Consider the following 19,868-nt stretch of genomic DNA (forward strand, 5'->3'; position numbering starts at 1 on the left):
TTTGTTGTGCTTTTATTGGATTCTTAGCTCTTTTGTTGAGAAGCAAGGGCCCTTTCTAAGGTCTGGATACAAAGCCGTTGAAGATGCAAGCTTTCTTGCAGCCTGTATTTTTTTTCATTTTTCTTAATATCTTCTATTGAGAAGAGAAAGAATGTTTTGTTCTTGTCACAGAAAGAAGTAGAAGAAGAATGTAAGGTCTTCTTTGTAAATGGTCACAATAAGCTTTATTAATTCTCACTGTTGTCTGAAATTTTAATATGAAGTATAATAAAAATTTTGCTTGAGTGAACTTTATTTAAGGCCCAGGATTCCTAAGATACACAGAATGTCTGCTCCCAGTTGTTTGACCTCCATTAAAGTCATATCATAGTAACCAGTACTTTGGGTTAATTATTTCCCTCTCTCTCTTCTATCATCTTTTCTTTTCTTTTCTTTTCAGACACAGCCGTCACCATTTCCCAATATGACCTGATCTTCAGACTTTTAGCAATCCTCCTGCTTTAGTCTTGTTGGTGTCCGAGTGTTGCAGTTATAGGCCTAAGTATATATATTTAGCTCCTTTCTTGGGCAATGGTCTCTTGGTCTCTTCATTCATAATATCTCAAGGGCTGAGAAGGTAGCTAGGTGGAGGAGCAATTATCTGGTTTGCATAATATCCTGAGTTCAGTCCCCAGCCCTGCAACGGAAAACAGACTTTATTTGTAAAATGTCATCAACCCTTTCCAGTGGCAGGTCTCTAAGTCTGTATCACATGCTTTATTGTTTCATCTGGCTTTCTCCCAAAAGTGTACACTCAAACCTAAAATGATTGAGGATATCAAGATGTCAGTGTAGGATCTGAGGTCCTCCCAGAATGGGCTCCCTGTATGACGCCACCTGTTTGTCAGTGTTGTCTACCCATGTTTTAAACAGCATGTTCTCCTCTAGTTATTTCCTTTTGTAAGTCCTAGGTTCCTATTACCTCCTTCTATCTATAGCTCAAATGAAGCCTTGGCTCATTCTTAGTCACTGGTTCTAAGTAGGATCTATTCTCAGCTTTTTACTCATAAACAGCAATCAATATCCGTGTTATGAATAGCAAGGTTTTAACATAAATAGTATATCTGTATATATCACATGAAAGAGAAGAGCATGCTCTTATTTGACAATCACTTAGGTTGTTTGCATATCTCACCTATTCTGAAAGTGCTATAATGGGCATCAGAGAGACATCTGACTACTTTTGGCTCATTTCTTTGGGGTGTAAAGCCAGTAGTAGGACTGCCGGCTCACACTTGGTGAATGATGTCACTTCCTGTGTGACTTTAGCTGACACTTAGAAATTCCATAGCACGCATGAAGTTCATTCACTCTCACATCTAGGAAATTTATCCCCTCCTTAGGTTTCTCAAGCTGCTTCTCCCCCTCAGCCCCTTCTGATGAGAGCCCCTTCTATACTTACCTCCTACCCTCCTGCACACACTCTAACTCAGCTTGGGTTCAGCACTTCCAGGACAATCTTATCAGCTTCTTCTCTATGTGTAGACTTCCCTTTGCCCTCTTACTGCACTTCTAGCAGAGCTGTCTCCTACTTTGTGCTCCAAGAGACCAAAGAAATAAAAATTAGTTTTTGGGGTTATTGGATTCAAGTTTAAAGTACAAGCCTGAACAAAAGCCTGACAAGTAGAGATTTGTCCAGCCACCTGCAGAGAGGAACCAGCCTTACTGCATTCATTTCCTGCCCACCAAAGTTACAGTTTCCAGAAACTGGCCCAGATAGTCCCTCTCCTCTACAACAGCCAAACAAGGGAAATAAGAACTTTAATGGTTTGGGGGCCTTCCTATTGCCAATCAGTTCAAAATGCAACATCCCCTTTTGTGTTTCAACCAGTAATCTTGCCAGGCTGGAATTCTCTTGCTTTGGACACGCTAGAAGGGACTAGGATCTTTACCTCACTCACTACCCTGAGCTCTGGGCTCTATTCTCAACCATGAAGGTGTGACCCAAGCTTTAGCTTAAACAAAAGATCCTAATGTGTTTTGCAATGGAATCAACTCCTGGCAGTCTTTTGGGGTCTCCGAATCAGGCACAACAGCTTACCCTTTCTCTGTGGCAGTGTAGTTCTTGTTAGCCATATTCTATTAGTTTGCCTCATTAGCAATAGGTAGGTAGAACTTAGTATTACTAACTAAGGACCTCCACCAGTGTATAAGAACTATACAATTCAGGGCAAAAAAAAAGTCACAGATAAATAGACTTGTATAGACTAAGAAATTGAGAAAGAGCTATATTTCCACAAAACAAATCAAAAGAGAACTCTGGATATTAGCCCTCTGTCAGATAGAGGGTTGGTGAAGATTCTTTCCCAATCTGTAGGCATTCGTTTTGTTTTGATGACTGTGTCCTTTGCTTTACAGAAGATATTCAGTTTCATGAGGTCTCATTTATTGATTGTTGCTCTTAGAGCCTGTGCTGTTGGTGTTCTGTTCAGGAAGTTGTCTCCTGTACCAATGAGTTCTAGGGTCTTCCCCACTTTTTCTTCTAACCGATTTAATGGGTCTGGTTTTATGTTGAGGTCTTTGATCCACTTGGACTTCAGTTTTGTGCAGGGTGATAAGTATGGATCTATTTGCATTTTTCTACATGTAGACATCCAGTTATACTAGCACCATTTGTTGAAGATGCTATCTTTTTTCCATTGTATGGTTTTGGCATCTTTGTCAAAGATCAGGTGGTCATAAGTGTGTGGGTTTATTTCTGGGTCTTCTGTTCAGTTTCATTGATCCACCATTCTATCTCTATGCCGGTACCATGCAGTTTTTAAAACTGTTGCTCTACAGTACAGCTTAAGATCAGGGATGGAGATACCTCCAGAAAATCTTTTATTGTAGAGTATTTTTTAGCCATTCTGGGTTTCTTGTTATTCCATATGAAGTTGAGAATTTTTCTTTCCAGGTCTGTACAGAATTGTGTTGGTAATTTGATGGGAATTGCATTGAATCTATAGATTGCTTTTGGTAAGATGGCCATTTTTACTATGTTAATCCTGCCAAGACATGAGCATGGGAGATCTTTCCTTCTTCTCATATCTTCTTCTAATTCTTTCTTCAGAGACTTGATATTTTTTCATACAACTTTTGACTTGCTTAGTTAAGGTTACACCAAGGTACATTGTGTCATTTGTGGCTATTGTGAAGGGTGTTGTTTTGCTACTTTCTTTCTCAGCCCTTTTGTCTTCTGTATACAGGAGGGCTACTGATTTTTTTTTTTTTTTTTAGTTAATTTTGTATCTGGCCACTTTGCTGAAGGTGTTTAAAAGAAACTAATCAAGAGGGAGGACTCTGACTAAAAAGCTCAATCCCCATCCTGAAAGGCAAAGAGGATGGACATCAGAAGAGAAGAAAACAGGAAACAAGTTAGGAACTTGCCACAGAGGGCCTCTGAAAGTCTCTGCCCTACAGACTATCAAAGCAGATGTTGAGGCTTATGGCCAACTGTTGGGCAGAGAGTATGGAATCTTATGTAAGAAGTGGGAAATAGTAAGATCTGGAGAGGACACAGCGCCACAGGAGAGCAACAGAACCAGAAAATTTGAACACAGGGGTCTTTCCAGAGACTCATACTCCAAACAAGTACCATGCATGGAGATAACCTAGAACCCTGCACAGATGTAGTCCATGGTAGTTCAGTGTCCAAGTTGGTTCCATAGTAATGGGAACAGGGACCGCCTCTGACATAATCTGATTGGCCTGCTCTTAGATCCCACCTCCGCCTGAGATAAGGGAGCAGCCTTACCAGGCCACAGAAGAGGACAATGCAGCAACTCCTGATGAGATCTGATAGACTAAGAAAAGAAGAAAGGAGAGGGGAACCTCTCTTATCAGTGGACTTGGGGAGGGGCATTCGTGAAGAAGGGTGAGGGAAGGTGGGATTAGGAGGGTAGGAGAAGAGGGGTTTATGAGGGGATACAAAGTAAATAAAGTGTAATTAATAAAAGTTAAAAAAAACTCAAACTAAAAGAAAAAGTAAAGAGAACTCGGAAACACTGCAATGTGAATTCAAAACAAGTGACTCATAGTGGAGACCTGGAAGAATCTTATTTTATTATTTTTTTTTCTCTGAGCATGTTCTCTTTTTAATTTAAATTTACTTTTTATATTTTGTTCACTTTATACCCCAATTGTAGCCCCCTCCCCAACCTGCCCCTGATCTCATCCTGCCTCCCTCTTCCCCCCGATCTCCCTCCCCTACTCTTTAGAAAGGGGGAACCTTCTTTTCCTGTCGTTTGATACCAGCCTATCAAGCCTCATCAGAACTACATGCATCCTCTTCCTCTACTGCCTAGCAAGGCCGCCCCAGAGGAATGGAAATCAATCTGTTGCTTTCTCAGAAAATTGAGAATGACTCTACTTTAAGACCCAGATTTACCACTCCTGGGCATATACCCAAAAGATGCTCCACCATACAACAAGGACATTTACTCAACTATGTTCATAGCAGCTTTATTCATAGTAGCCAGACTCTGGAAACAACCTACATGTCCCCCAACAGATTCTTATTTTAAAGTCACTGACTTTGGATTTCCCTCTTAAATGCTCTGGGATATATTCCCCTACCTGGAAGATTCAGTCATAACTACAGATATTTCAACCACTATCAGTTTATGACTCTGTCTAAATATTTTTATAATTGTGTATCTGGCTCTAATTTTGAAGTTTTAATTTCATATACTAACTTTTTGTGACAGTATCACCCAGTCTGTGGCTCTGTCACTGGTCACCTCCCAGATTTATTTTTGGTCAAGGCAGAGGTGCATTGTGGGAGATCTAACTTCCAAAGGAAGCAGAGTCCCACTGAGTTTGGAGAAATAACGTCCTTCTGGTACAGCTATTGTACATGGTATCCATTCAGAAACAAGACTCACACTGCTGCTCAACTGCTGAAGTCACAATAAATTTCTCTGTCACCTCTTTGCAGAATTTGATTAATTCCCAGAGAAATAATTGTGTCTATAGGAGTTACTGTAGGTAAGTGTTCTGGCTAGTTTTATGTCAGCTTGACACAAGCATGAGTCATTTGGGAAGAGAGAACTTCAATTGAGAAATGGCCCCCATCTCTGTTGCCGGTAGGCAAGTCTGTAGTTACTTCTTGATTAATGATTGATAGGAGAGGACCCAGCCAACTGTGGATAGTGCTGCTTCTGGACCCATGGTACTGAGGAGCCTGAGAGTTGTAAAATTAAATGAAGCTCATTTGCTTTGCTTGTTTGTTTGCTTTTTACATAGCAACAAAATTATAAGGCAATAGGTTAACTATCCTTCATTTCTGATGAAATTATCATCTAGAGTTAAGGCATAAATATATTATATATTAATATATTATACATTATTATGTTAATATATTATATAATATTTATAATATATTTATAATGTATTAATATTATATTATATTTAATATTATAATGTAATATAATTAATATAATAATAAAATAAGATGTGATATATTATAATAATATAATGTAATTACTATAATATAATAATATAAATATAATATATTATACGTAATATTGATACTGCAAATAATAGCACTCATTTTACTTACTTCTAAATAAAACACCATGGTGAGTATACCACATTCTCATTGTATATTCATTAGTTGGATTTATGATGAGTCTTTAACATAGTTTTTGTACATAGTTCTACACTAAACACAGTTGTGGATCTGTTGACTTACAATCATTCTGGTATATGGCCTGCAGTGTTTTACTAGGCCACAAGTTAGTTACAATTTTAAGCTTCTTTATTATTTTTTTGAGGAAAATTCATACAAATTTATCATTACTGGATCATGTGCATGCCTTTTACATCAGCATTCTGTAGGTGTTACCATTTTTTAACATTCTCGCTAGCATTACTCAATGGTAACTCTTGTGTTGGAAGTGAGATTAAATATTAATTTAATTTTAACCACTTACATGTTTTAGTTAGGGTTTCTTTTGCTATGATTAAACACCATGACCAGAAGCAACTTGGAGAGGAAGGGGTTACTTGAGTTTGCATGTTCTGACCACAATCCATCAGAAAGGAAAAGAACTCAAAGCAGAAACCTAGAGGCAGTAACTGTAGCAAAGGCCAGGGAGGAGCCCTGCTTACGGGTGGCTCTGCCTGCTTTCTTTACCATTCTGGACCACCTGCCCAGGACTCACACTACCAACAACAGGCTGGGCTCTCCCCGGTCAATCATTAATCAAGAAAATACCCCCACAAACTCGCCTACTTGCTAATCTAATAGAGGCATTTTCTCAATTAAGAGTCCATCTATACAGATGTATTTACGTTTGTGTAGAGTTGATAAACCCAACCAACACTTAAGGATATTGAGCATTTTTCAAAATGCTTATTGACAATCTGTATTTATTCTTCTCAGAATTCTCTTCTCACTTCCATAGCTTCCTCACTGACTTCTTGAATAAATACATATACACACATATGACACACAGAGACACACAAACACAAACATACATAATCTAGACAATAAGATGACTAGTTTTCTAAAGACACTAAGACTTATGGCCAACTGTTGGGCAAAGTGCAGGGAATCTTATGTAAGAAGTGGGAAATAGTAAGATCTGGAGAGGACAGGAACCCCACAAGGAGAGCAACAGAACCAGAATATTTGAACACAGTGGTCTTCCCAAAGACTCAAATTCCAACCAAGTACCATGCATGGAGATAACCTAAAACCCCTGCACAGATGTAGTCCATGGCAGTGTAGTGTCCAAGTGGGTTACTTAGTAATGGGAAGAGGGACTGCCTCTGACATAAACTGATTGGCCTGCTCTTTGATCACCTCCCCCTGAGGGGAGAGCAGCCTTACCAGGCCACAGAAGATGACAATGCAGCCATTCCTGATATGATCTGATAGACTAAGATCAGAAGGAAGGAGAGGAGGACTCTCCTATCAGTGGACTTGGGGAGGGGCATGCATGAAGAAGGGGGAGGGAGGATGGGACTGGGAAGGGAGGAGGGAGGGGCTTATGGGGGAGTACAAAGTGAAAAACTGTAATTAATAAAAAAATAGAAAAATTAAAAAAATCTTAAAATACTGGTCCAAATACTTTTAGTGCCAAACAACAGTATCTACATTTACCGCCAACTATAAACCCCTGCACAGATGTAGCCCATGACAGTTTAGTGTACAAGTGGATTCCATAGTAATGGGAAGAGAGACTGCCTCTGACATGAACTGATTGGCCTGCTCTTTGATCACCTCCCCCGCTCAGGGAGGCCACAGAAGATGACAATGCAGCCATTCCTGATGTGATCTAATAGACTAAGATCAGAAGGAAGGAGAGGAGGACCTGCCTTATCAGTGGACTTGGGGAGGGGCATGCGTGAAGAAGGGGGAGGGAGGGTGGGATGGGGAGGAGAGGTGGGAAGGGCTTATGGGTGGATACAAAGTGAATAAAGTGTAATTAATAAAATAAAATTAAATTAAAAAATTGGCAATATTGCTCAAGAGTGATAAAGAGAAGTTTTTAGGTCCATTCATTGAAAGATAAATAATACTACATACAAAATTATTATCTCAGCAATATTTATTGTACAACAAAAACTAGAAATTTCTTTAAAAGTTGATAAACAATAATAGTTAAACTGTTAGTGATAGTTATAAGATAAAATATTATATGTATTTTTAAAAAATAATAGTAAACAAGTAAATGTTAAGATGCCTATTCATGTTCAAGCGGTTTATTTTCTTAACACTTTTATTAGTCTGCTTAAAATTTTTATTCTTTTAATATTAGTTACAGTTTGATAACTTTGTATCCCAGCTGTATCCCACTTCCTCCTTCCCTCCCAATCCCACCCTCCCACCCTCATCTCCTCCCTGCCCCTTTCGAAGTCCACTGATGAGGGAGAGCCTCCTCCCCTTCCATCTGATACTGGTTTATCAGGTGTCTTCAGGACTGGTTGCCAAGTCCTCTTCTGTGGCCTAGCAAGGCTGCTTCTCCCTGGGGGGGAGGGGGGTGTCAAAAAGCCCACCATCGAGTTCATGTCAGAAACAGTCCTGTTCCCCTTATTAGGGTACCCACTTGGATACTGAGATACCAAGGGCTACATCTGAGCAGGGGCTCTAGGTTGCATCCATATATGGTCCTTGTTTGGAGAAACAGTCTCATAAAAGACCCTTGTACCCCAATATATTTGGTCCTTGTGGAACTCCTGTCCTCTCTCGGTACTATCGACTCTGTTCCAGGTATTCTGCCAGAGGTTTGGTTATGAGTCTTAATATCTGTTTTGATACTCTGCTAGGTAGAGTCTTCATAACCTTGTATATTGACCACTCTGACCAGCTACCTCCTTAACCCCCCATCTGTTTCTCTTGCTCTTCACAAATCTCATTCATGTGTACTTAGTTTGTTTTATGACCCAAAATCTTTAGCCAATGTCACAGATTTGACCATGGGTTTGGAGCTATCTGTTGAAGCCTGGTGGGCTCATCAGAGGATATACAACTAACTAAAGACAGTACTTTTCATTTTCCAGCATCTATGTGACGCCAATAATTCAGAGGTAAAATAGTAAGCCCTTATGGTCTGTCCCACTCCTTTGACTGATTTTTTTTTATAGACTGGCTTTAAGTAGACCCATTGAAAGCAACTACAATTGATGTTATTTAATGAGTACAATTGTTGCATGGAGCACAGAAAATGGTGTTTTCTAGCTCTGCATTCTACTTTTTGATTATGTAAGATTATATAATTTCTACTGTTTTATCTAATGTATTATGTTTCATTAGAGTTACTGACATATATTTATATTGAGTTTGTGTTTATGACTGTTAATATCTAGTTATAACTATGGTTTTTCCCACTTGCATAGTTCAAAACCTTTTAAATGGACCCACTTTCTCCTGATCTCCTATTTTCATACACCTCCACAGTGTGGTTGTTGACAGCTATTCCTGCTGCTGCTGATGATATAACCACTACTGTACTTGGACTTCACAAAAGTACAGTACATATAAATGTAAGTGTGTATTATTACACATACTCATCATATATTGTGTTAACGATGGTACTGTCTATAGTGCTGCACTTATCACAGATGATACATATTATATAATAAGATAAGTCGAAACATGGAGCTATGCCTGGAAGGCATTCAATAGGTACAAACACTTGCTGGGCAGCCTGACGTCCTGGGGGAGAACTAAATCTCTAATGTTATCTTCTGACCCCCACGCATATGCCATGCTTTGGACATACCTCGAACACATATCATATATACACAATATTTTCCCCAAAAAAGTTTGGAGGCATATTACAAGTTACAAAGTATATACTTAATATGTGTTTTGAGATATACTGAGTCTTTATTGTGATCTAACCCCACAATGTACATCTTTGAAGAGCATATGAAACTGGAAATCACATTTGAAAGTTATGTTGGTTAAATCACACATGATTGTCAGTGCACATCTGTTTAGTGGTAGAATTCACATTGGTCCTTGGAAACATCTGCACTTCTCACAAACTCCAGTATCAGTAATCTAGATATTGATGATGAACAAAGCAGCGCACAAAAAAAACTATTTTGAATTTGTCTGCACAGAAGAAAACAACTGAAGGGTACTTCAAATGGCAAATCATAATGTCTTTACAAACAACTGAGGAAAATACCATTTCAAATGTTTGCTAACAATGAGACCCAATTACAAAATGTAGTGAAGATTTCCCTAAAACGCATTAACATGTATGATCTCAAGGTTCATTGTTATCAATGTCTTCATTCAGGCACATATTAATTAGATTCCCTTATATTTCTTAGTGATAACATGCATTTTATCAATATGCTTTTGAGATCAAATTAGCAAAACATCCATTTTATTACGAAAGGTTATGTTATGTATTTTAATTTTTAATCATTCTATATTTCTTATGTTTCTCATTTGTAAATCTTATGATTGCTTTGTTTAATTTAGCCAAAGGTCAAAGTGAAAAAGGCATAAAATTATTCATGCAGAATTTATGCACCATGGAGGATTTTCAGAGAATTAGACTTAAGGTCTGGAGATAATGAGTTGAATTTTATTCCTTACCATAAGTGCAAGTTTTAATATAGTGAAGGAAATAATTTTGAAAAGTTTGCTCACATTAATATATTTTGAATTTTCTTTCTCTGCACATTGGAGCAATGTCTGAGTGGGGGTAAAAAGAAAAAAAAAAGCAGTTCTTTAAACTTGGTCTTATTTATCTTGATATTCAACTTTCCCCAAACAAGCAGCTGCTGATCCATGTGAAACAGTCTCATGGGAAAACTGAATCTTATAAAAGTAAGCATGTAAATCCCTGGAATGGTGCCCAAGAACAGTGAAAAAAAAATATTTAACTGAGAAATTCTAGTAAAGCATTATAGTCAGTGTGTCAGTTTTTGAGGAAATGTTGACCCACCCAGCTGTTTACTTCTAGTCCCAGCTAACGAATGGTGGGTTTAGTTCAGATGGGGTAGTGAAATTTTCAAGGTCCTCCTCCATCCATCTACCAATTAAAGGGCTGTGGTAGCTTCCATATACTCCTTACATGAAAGGATGCTGTGGTTGCCTTCTGTGTATAATATATTCAGATAGATAGATAGTTAGATAGATAGATAGATAGATAGATAGATAGATAGATAGATAGATAGATAGATGATAGATAGATAGATGGATGGATGGATATATAGATGGACGGATGGAAGGATGGGTGGATGGATGGGTGGATATTGTGGGATACTGTCCTATGGACATGAATCAGCCTTTGCTAAGTTGGAATCAGAGTAGTCTAAGTTATTCACACAAGAGTCTCTCACTATGATTCACTCATGGAGGCAGTAAGGGCTTATGAAAAAGTAAATGAGAGGTGGACAGGGCTTCATGAGCAGCCAAAGAGGTGGTTCATAGAATGCTACACAGATGCATGTGGTGGCACATTAAGAAGTCATGAGTGGCTCCAAAGTTAGTGCATGTGATGTACCAATAAGGCATGAGGGCTCTCTCTCCCAGGCTATGTAACTAGTTCACAACCTCTGTGTGAACTCAGAAGGCACACTGTAAGTTTTCCATTTTGTATAAGTTACTCCAACTAAATTCAGTGGTTCATCAAAGTAGACACTGATGCATATTGATGAGAGATTAAAAGAATAAACTTTTTGAACAAATGCTTTTTCAGATGGTAATGTCCTTGTTGGGGCTGTCTTTGTTTCTAATATAAGCTAGATGTTTGTCTATATAATTTTCTGGTGGCCTGTTTTGTTTTAAACAAAGATCATGTCCATAAATTACTAAAAAGAGTGATCTAATTAAATTTAGGCTTCTTTACAATGATATTATATAGGCTGTGTGAGGAGATGATTTTAGTCACAGAGGAAGTCTTAGTTGTCTGTCTAGTTGATCCTCTTCAGAAACAATCGATATTAGGGTTTATCTTATTACTTGAATATGCAGTAGGTTCCTTATAATTGCTTTTTGCCACATAGTAGATTGATTTAAGTGACCTTTTAGGCTCAGCTTCTTCACACAATGAAGTCAGTATCTGCTTTATAGCCTTCTTTTTTTGATACAAATATCTCTCAGTTGAGCTCTGGAGCTTGTAGCCTGGGAGAGCAAAAGTGCTTTAATACACGGTACTCCTTTACATGGAAGGATACTTTCTGCAGCTTATGCTCTTCAAAGCTGGCTTGTTGTATAGAGGAACAAAGAGAGGAAATGTCATCTGTGTCTCAGGGTACCCAATACACCACACCTAAGATGTTATAAGAGAGAACTGGGCTCAAAGTGGGTCAGTGCCTTTACAAGGCAGGATATGCTCTAGTAGATCTGAGGAATTTGATCAGCATGTAAATCAGGTTAATCAAAAGTGAAAAACACAATGGACGTCATAATATGGAACTAGCAGGCTTATCCTAGCCACCAGAAAAAAAATATACAAGAATTATGTCAAGTTAGAATTTCCATGAAATTTGGTTGAAAGCCAAATCCTGTATTTGTGAATATTTGATAGGCCTCAGTGTCTATAATAATACATCAAAGTGGTGAAAAGAGTGGAAAATATAGAGGCCTGGGTGATCCCCACATCTTCTCTGGGCTGGGAAACAGTCAGAAAGTATGATATCATCATACGAGACATTGGTAGCTAGAATGCAGAGAGTTGAAATTTACATATTAATCTTGCATCTGGTGATATTGCTGAACTAATTTTTTTTTAATTCTTATCAAAAATCCAACTTTCTAGAAGAGGGTGGGAGGAAGGGTAGGATTGGTAGGAGACAAGGGAGGTAGACACTGCCAGAATACAAATTTAATGAATTGTAATAAGTGATAATAATAATAATAATAATACAACTTTCCTAGAGTTCACCATTTCTTTTTCAGTTTCAGGTTCTTGTAGAGTGTTGTAACCTTTCAATACATTTTATTTCATTTTATTATAGTTTGTTTTAATTTTGAGACAAGTTTTTGTGTGTCCCAAACACACTAGCTAGGGGAGGGTGAACTCTTGTTACAAATGTAAGACCCAGCAAGAAATGAAGAAACATTGACACCTTCATACACTGCTGATGCAAATGCAAAATATCCAAACTGAAAAACAGTTTTGTTTGAAAGAATTAAACACAGTACTGCCAGTTCCCATGATGACAGCCAGGAAGCAAAGATGGGGGTATAGGAAGAATCCATGACAAGATTTAGTCCCCAAACACATGCTCCAAGGGACCTTTTACCATGGCATGAAAATTCCATCATGTCATGAGCCCTATAAGGCATTAATTCATTTTCTGGTTCAGAACCCTTAATGATCTCATTGTCTCTGCACATATCCACATAGACACACCCACAGGTGTATTTTACTAGTATTCTAGACATTTCATTTACATTAAATTGACAACTAACCATCATGGCAGAACAAAAGATCAAGTCAACCACATTTCCTTAAGGGAAAGGCTAATCGACAGAGAAAAACAGTCTTCAACATGTATAAGAAAACTAAGGAAGCTGAAGAAGTTTGAGACCCTGGCAAAGGCTGGCTCACAGCTTTAAGTACAAAGGACATTACTGTAACATCAAAGGGCAAGGGGAAGCAGCAAGTGCTGATATGTGATCTCTAGCAAGTCATCCCTAGCACTGAGCTGAGAACATGGAGGGAGGTGGCTATCCTGAACATATTTATTTCACACAAATGAAACAGCTTTGTGTTAGATGTTGTCACCTAGGACTTTCGCATCTATAGGAGTGAGTGGACATGATGCAGAAATTGAAAGAGCTAGAATTAAGAGTGAATCCTCCCAACATTAATAAAGTGTTACGATTTTTACTAAAGTTAGCGGGAAAGGTATTGATTCTTACAGAAAAGCAAAGAAAACAATTATTTTCCTAAGATGAAGTCTGCTCTGGCTCTTTGTCAAGGGCATGAATTTGTAGGCACAGCCGGCCTAGAGAGGTCAACATGCTGGTTGCCACAAGTTGGGTTTGTCGAAAAACCTTTGTAACTCCACAGAGGCCCTTCTAGAAATCAGGTCTCGACCAGGAACTAAAGTAGAACAGAGAGTATGGGTTCCAGAACAAACGTGAGCTATGGAGTGTCAATTTTACCTTAGCCAAGATCCACAAGGCTGCTCGGGAACTGCTGACACTGGTTGATAAGGACCCGTGGCATCATTTTGAAGGGAATGATCTACTGAGCACTGGGGTGCTGGATGAGGGCAAGATGAGCTGGATTACATCCTGGCCCTGAAGACTGAGGATTTCCTGGAGAGCCACTGCAGAGCCAGGTCTTTAAGCCAGGCCTGGCTAAATCTATTCACCATGTCCCTGTGCTTATCTGCCAGCACCATACCAGTGTCAGCAAGTAGGTGGTGAATATCTCATCCTTCAATGTCCATCTGGATGCCCAGAAACACATTGAGTTCTCCCTCTGTTTTCCTTACAGTGGCCACCCATGCCAACTGAAGAGGAAGAATGCCAAGAAAGACCAGGGTGGTACTAGAGCAGCTGGTGATGATGAGGAAGAAGATTAAATTAATACTCTCCTGGACTGGAAGACTGTCTAGTTTTCCAGTTGACTAAGAAAACAGAATTGATACTTAGAAGAAGGAGAAGAAGAAGAAGAAAAAAAAAAGAAAAAGAAGAAGAGGAGGAGGAAGAAGAAGAAATCTGTTCTGGGTGAAGAGTCTCTGAAGTCCCAGATAATATTTATCAATAAAGTATTTTAACATTAAGATATTTGCATTTGATGGTGTGAATAAGAAGATGGGCCAGCTGGTGAAGTGCTAAGCATAGGACTAGAGCTTGGGTCTCCTAAAGCAGACATATAAGGCAGGTAGGCTGCCTACCTATAATCCTGGCACAGAGAGAGAGGGTTATAAGCTCGCTTCAACTCTCAGAGTTCCAGCTTTAGTTTCAAAAAAAAAAAAAAAAAAAAGATCATGCTAAAATACATAAGTTGCAAAGTGATCAAAAATACACTCAGTATCAATCTTGGGTCTCTGTCTGCATGCACTGGCTATGCAAATGAACATGTACTTGTTTGTGCATGACATGCACACAATTCGAAGAAAGAAGATACCTTGAGGCATACTGATATATTGTAACCAAAACTTTTATAAGTACTGGACAACTAAAAATATGCTTGAACATGGTCTAACTCTATTTGCTTTATTGTTGTGACTTGAACCATAACCATATGCTCTCCAAAGTCTTTTTTATGCACTATGTCTTTTTTATGCACTTGAATGGGTGCGTGTAGTGTACTTTATTGCTTTAATCTGCATTTTCTTCATTAATAACAGTGTAGAACATCTTTAGTCTCTTTGGTGAACTGTCAGTCTAATGCTGCTGCCTACATTATTGGCTTGCTATTGTGTTTCCTAATCTTTAGCAGAAAGTACTTTTGATATGTTTGAGATGCCAGTCCAGTCTTAGATATATGGTTTCAAATATTTTCCCTCAGCCTCAGGTTTCTTTCTCTTTGATTATCTCAACACTATTTTTTTGCTGATGCCTTTTTAAAGTTTTGATATAGTACACTTTATCATTTTTTTCTTGGTCACACATCCTGCAGTAGACATCATGTCTCAAAGTTCTTTGCTTAACCTTGGGTCATGAAGTTTTATTCTCATATGTATTCTTTAAAATATTTCAAATTTCAGATCTATGATCTAAAACCATTCGTTGAAAGGCTAGCTTTTCTCCATTGAGTTCTTTTTACACTTTTGTCAAAATCAAATAGTCATACATGTGTAGTCTATTTCTGGACAATCTATTGTGGTCCATTGATCTATTTGTCTATAGTCTCACAAATACCAGCCTGACCTATTATTATAGTTTATAGTTATCATAAAATCAAGTAACATATAATCATTACACTTTCATTTCATTTTTAATAAAATTTCAACTCTTCAATTTATTTTGTTTTTCCATACAAATTTTTGAACAACGTTGTTTTTACAAAAAAAAAATGTTTTGCTAAAATTTCTAATTAAAATTGTCTTATCTGTGTATTAAACAAGTTTTATTTCCAGTTGTAGGCTGGTAACTGTCAAAATGCCATTGATTTTTATGTTTATTTCATATCCTAGACTTACTTATTGATGTGAGGATTTATGGTGACTTACATAGGCAGTGATATCTGAAAATAAGAAAGGTTTTAATTTTGTGTTTTCATTTGAAGTTTTTATTTCATTTTATTGACTTTTTTGTAGCTAAAACTATTTGTACTTGGCTGAATTCAAGTGCTGATTTGAAGTGTCATTAAAGCATTCAGTCTTCCCCTATGAAATTTTTGTTCATTTATTTATTTAATCATGTTACAACCTGATGCCAGTCCTGTCCCTCCTCTCTTCCAACTTCATGCCCTTCTCCACCCACTCCTTCCTGTCCTTCTCAGAGGAGAGGCCCCCAAGAGGTACCAAACAACCCTGGCACCTCAAGTCTCAGCTGGACTAAATGCATCATCTCCCACTGAGGCCAAACAAGGCTGTCCAGCTAGGGGAAAGGGATCCAGTGTCAGGCAACAGAGACAAAGACAGTCTCTACTCCCATTGTTAGAGGCCCCACATGATGATCAAGCTGCCTATCTGCTACATATGTGTACTCTGTCTAGGAGCAGTCTATGTATGCTCTTTGTTTGATGGTTCAGTCTCTGTGAACCCCCATGGGTCTAGGTTAGTCGGTCTTCTTGTGGTGTCCTTGACCCTCCAGCTCTCTCAATCCTTTCTCCCACTCTTCTACAAAACATCTCGAACTCAGCCTAATGTTTGACTGTGCATCACTTCATCTGTTTCTATCAGCTACTGGATGAAACCTCTCAGAAGACAGGTGTGCTTGGCTCCTGTCTGTAAGCATAGCAGAATGTCATAATTGTGACAAGGGGTGGCTTTTTCCCATGGGGTGGGTCTCAAGTTGGGCAAGTCATTGGGTTGCCATTCCTTCAACCTCTCTTCCATCTTCAGCTCTACATTTCTTGGAGGCAAGACAGAATTTGGGTTGAGGGTTTTATCAGTGGGTTGTTGTCCCTCTCCCTCCACTGGAAGTCCCTGGCTACAGGAGGTGACCACTAAAGGCTCTTTAACTTCCTTTGGGAAAATTCTCAGCCAGGGTCATCTGCACAGAATCCCGGGAGCCTCCCCTGTCCCCGAGATGGCTACAGCTGATTTCTGTTCTCTCTCCTGGTGTCTTCCCCCTTCCCTCCCTCCCTCCCTATTTTCCCTTGAATTTTTTTTCAAATATAGTGTTTTATTGAAAATTAATATTTTTTTTTAATTTTTCATCAATTACACTTTATTCATTCTGCATCCCCACATAAGCCCCTCCCTCCTCCCCTCCCGATCCCACCCTCCCTCCTAACTCTGCATGCATGCCACTCCCCAAGTCCACTGATAGGGGAGGTTCTCCTCTCCTTTCTGATCTTAGTCTATCAGTTCACATCAAAAGTGGCTGCATTGTCCTCTACTATGGCCTAGTAAGGCTGCTCCCCCCCCCAGGGGGAGGTGAACAAAGAGCAGGCCAATCCGATTATGTCAGAGGCAGTCCCTCTTCACATTATTACGTAACCCAATTGGACTCTGAACTGCTTTGGGCTACATCTGTGCAGGGGTTCTGGGTTATCTCTATGAATAGTCCTTGGTTGGAGTATGAGTCTCTGGGAAGTTCCCTGTGTTCAAATTTTCTTGTTCTGTTGCTCTCCTTGTGGAGACCCTGTCCTCTCCAGCTCTTACTATTTCCCACTTCTTACCTAAAATTCCATTCACTCTGCCCAACAGTTGCCCATCAGGCTCAGCATCTGCTTTGATAGTCTGTAGGGCAGAGGCTTTCAGAGGCCCTCTGTGGTAGGTTCCTAGGTTGTTTCCTGTTTTCTTCTTCTTCTGATGTCCATCCTCTTTGCCTTTCTGGATGGAGATTGGACATTTTAGTTAGGGTCCTCTCTCTTGCTTAGTTTCTTTAGATGCACAGGTTTTAGTGGGTTTGTCCTATGTTGTATGTCTATATGAATGAGTATATATCATGTGTCTTTTTGCTTCTGGGACAACTCACTCAGGATGATCCTTTCCAGATCCCACCATTTACCTGCAAATTTCATGATTTCCTTATTTTTCATTGCTGAGTAATATTCCATTTTGTAGATGTACCACAATTTCTGCATCCATTATTCAGTTGAGAGGCATCTGGGTTGTTTCCAGCCTCTGGCTATTACAAATAAAGCTGCTACGAACATGGTTGAGCAAATGTCCTTTTTGTGTACTTGAGCCTCTTTTGGATATATGCCTAGGAGTGGTATGGCTGGATCTTGAGGAAGCGCTATTCCTAGTTGTCTGAGAAAGTGCCAGATTGATTTCCAGAGTGGTTGTACAAGTTTACATTCCCACCAGCAGTGGAGAAGGGTTCCCCTTTCTCCACAACCTCTCCAGCATGTGTTGTCACTTGAGTTTTTGATCTTGGCCATTCTCATGGGCATAAGGTGAAATCTCAGGGTGGTTTTGATTTGCATTTCCCTAATGGCTAGTGAGGTTGAACATTTCTTTAAGTGCTTCTCTGCCATTTGGTATTCCTGTACAGAGAATTCTCTGCTTAGCTCTGTTCCCCATTTTTTAAGTGGATTACTTGGTTTGCTGCTTTTCAGCTTCTTTAGTTCTTTATATATACTGTATATGAGTCCTCTGTCAGATAAAGGGTTGGTGAAGATTCTTTCCCAATCTGTAGGCGGTCGTTTTGTTTTGATGACAGTGTCCTTTGCTTTGCAGAAGCTTTTCAGTTTCATGAGGTCCCATTTATTGATTGTTGCTCTTAGAGCCTGTGCTATTGGTGTTCTGTTCAGGAAGTTTTCTCCTGTACCAATTCTAGGGTATTTCCCACTTTTTTTTCAAGCCGATTTAATGTGTCTGGTTTTATGTTGAGGTCTTTGATCCACTTGGACTTCAGTTTTGTGTGGGGTGATAAGTATGGATCTATTTGCATTTTTCTACATGTAGACATCCAGTTAGACCAGCACCATTTGTTGAAGATGCTGTCTTTTTTCCATTGAATGGTTTTGGCGTCTTTGTCAAAGATCAGGTGTCCATAAGGGTGTGGGTTTATTTCTGGGTCTTCTGTTCGGTTCCATTGATCCACCATTCTGTTTCTATGCCAGTACCATGCAGTTTTTAAAACTGTTGCTCTATAGTACAACTTAAGATCAGGGATGGAGATACCTCCAGACGATCTTTTATTGTAGAGGATTGTTTTAGCAATTCTGGGTTTCTTGTTATTCCATATGAAGTTGAGAATTTTTCTTTCCAGGTCTGTAAAGAATTGTGTTGGTAATTTGATGGGCATTGCATTGAATCTGTAGATTGCTTTTGGTAAGATGGCCATTTTTACTATGTTAATCCTGCCAAACCATGAGCATGGGAGATCTTTCCATCTTCTCATATCTTCTTCTAATTCTTTCTTCAGAGATTTGAAATTTTTTTCATACAAGTCTTTGACTTCCTTCGTTAGTGTTACTCCGAGGTACCTTCTGTCATTTGTGGCTATTGTTAAGGGTGTTGTTTCCCTAATTTCTTTCTCAGCCCTTTTGTCTTTTGTATACAGGAGGGCTACTGATTTTTTTTGAGTTAATTTTGTATCCGGCCACTTTGCTGCAGGTGTTTATCAGCTGTAGGAGTTCCCTGGTAGAGTTTTTGGGGTCACTCACGTATACTATCATATCATCTGCAAATAGTGATAATTTGACTTCTTCCTTTCCAATTTGTATCCCCTTGATCTCCTTCAACTGTCTTATTGCTCTAGCAAGGACTTCCAGCACTATGTTGAAGAGATATGGAGAGAGTGGGCAGCCTTGTCTTGTCCCTGATTTTAGTGGGATTGCTTTAATTTTCTCTCCGTTCAGTTTGATGTTGGCTATAGGCTTGCTGTATATCACCTTTATTATGTTACTACAGACACTGAGGAAATCCAAACAATCATTAGGACTTACTTCAAAATTCTATATGCCATAAAATTTGAAAATCTAAATGAAATGGACAATTTTCTTGATCGATTTGACTTACCAAAGCTAAATCAGGACCAGGTAAATCAACTAAATAGTCCTATATCCCCCAAAGAAATAGAAGAGGTCATCAAAAGTCTCCCATCCAAAAAAAAGCCTAGGACCAGATGGCTTCAGAGCAGAATTCTACCAGACCTTCAAAGAAGAGATAACAACAATTCTCTTCAAACTATTCCACAAAATAGAAACAGAAGGAACATTACCAAACTCATTCTATGAAGCCACAGTCACCTTGGTACCTAACCCTCACAAAGACTCAACAAAGAAAGAGAATTTCAGGCCAATCTCCCTTATGAACATTGATGCAAAAATACTTAATAAAATACT

At 38.9% G+C, this 19,868-nt stretch overlaps 1 pseudogene; it reads left to right on the forward strand.

Moving 5' to 3' along the window:
* Nucleotides 1–13,463: 13,463 nt before the first annotated feature.
* Nucleotides 13,464–14,034, forward strand: LOC110565073 (small ribosomal subunit protein uS4-like; annotated as a pseudogene).
* The last annotated feature ends 5,834 nt before the right edge of the window (nucleotides 14,035–19,868 follow it).

Source organism: Meriones unguiculatus, chromosome 14 (genome assembly GCF_030254825.1).
Source record: "Meriones unguiculatus strain TT.TT164.6M chromosome 14, Bangor_MerUng_6.1, whole genome shotgun sequence".
Classification (NCBI taxonomy): Eukaryota; Metazoa; Chordata; class Mammalia; order Rodentia; family Muridae; genus Meriones; species Meriones unguiculatus.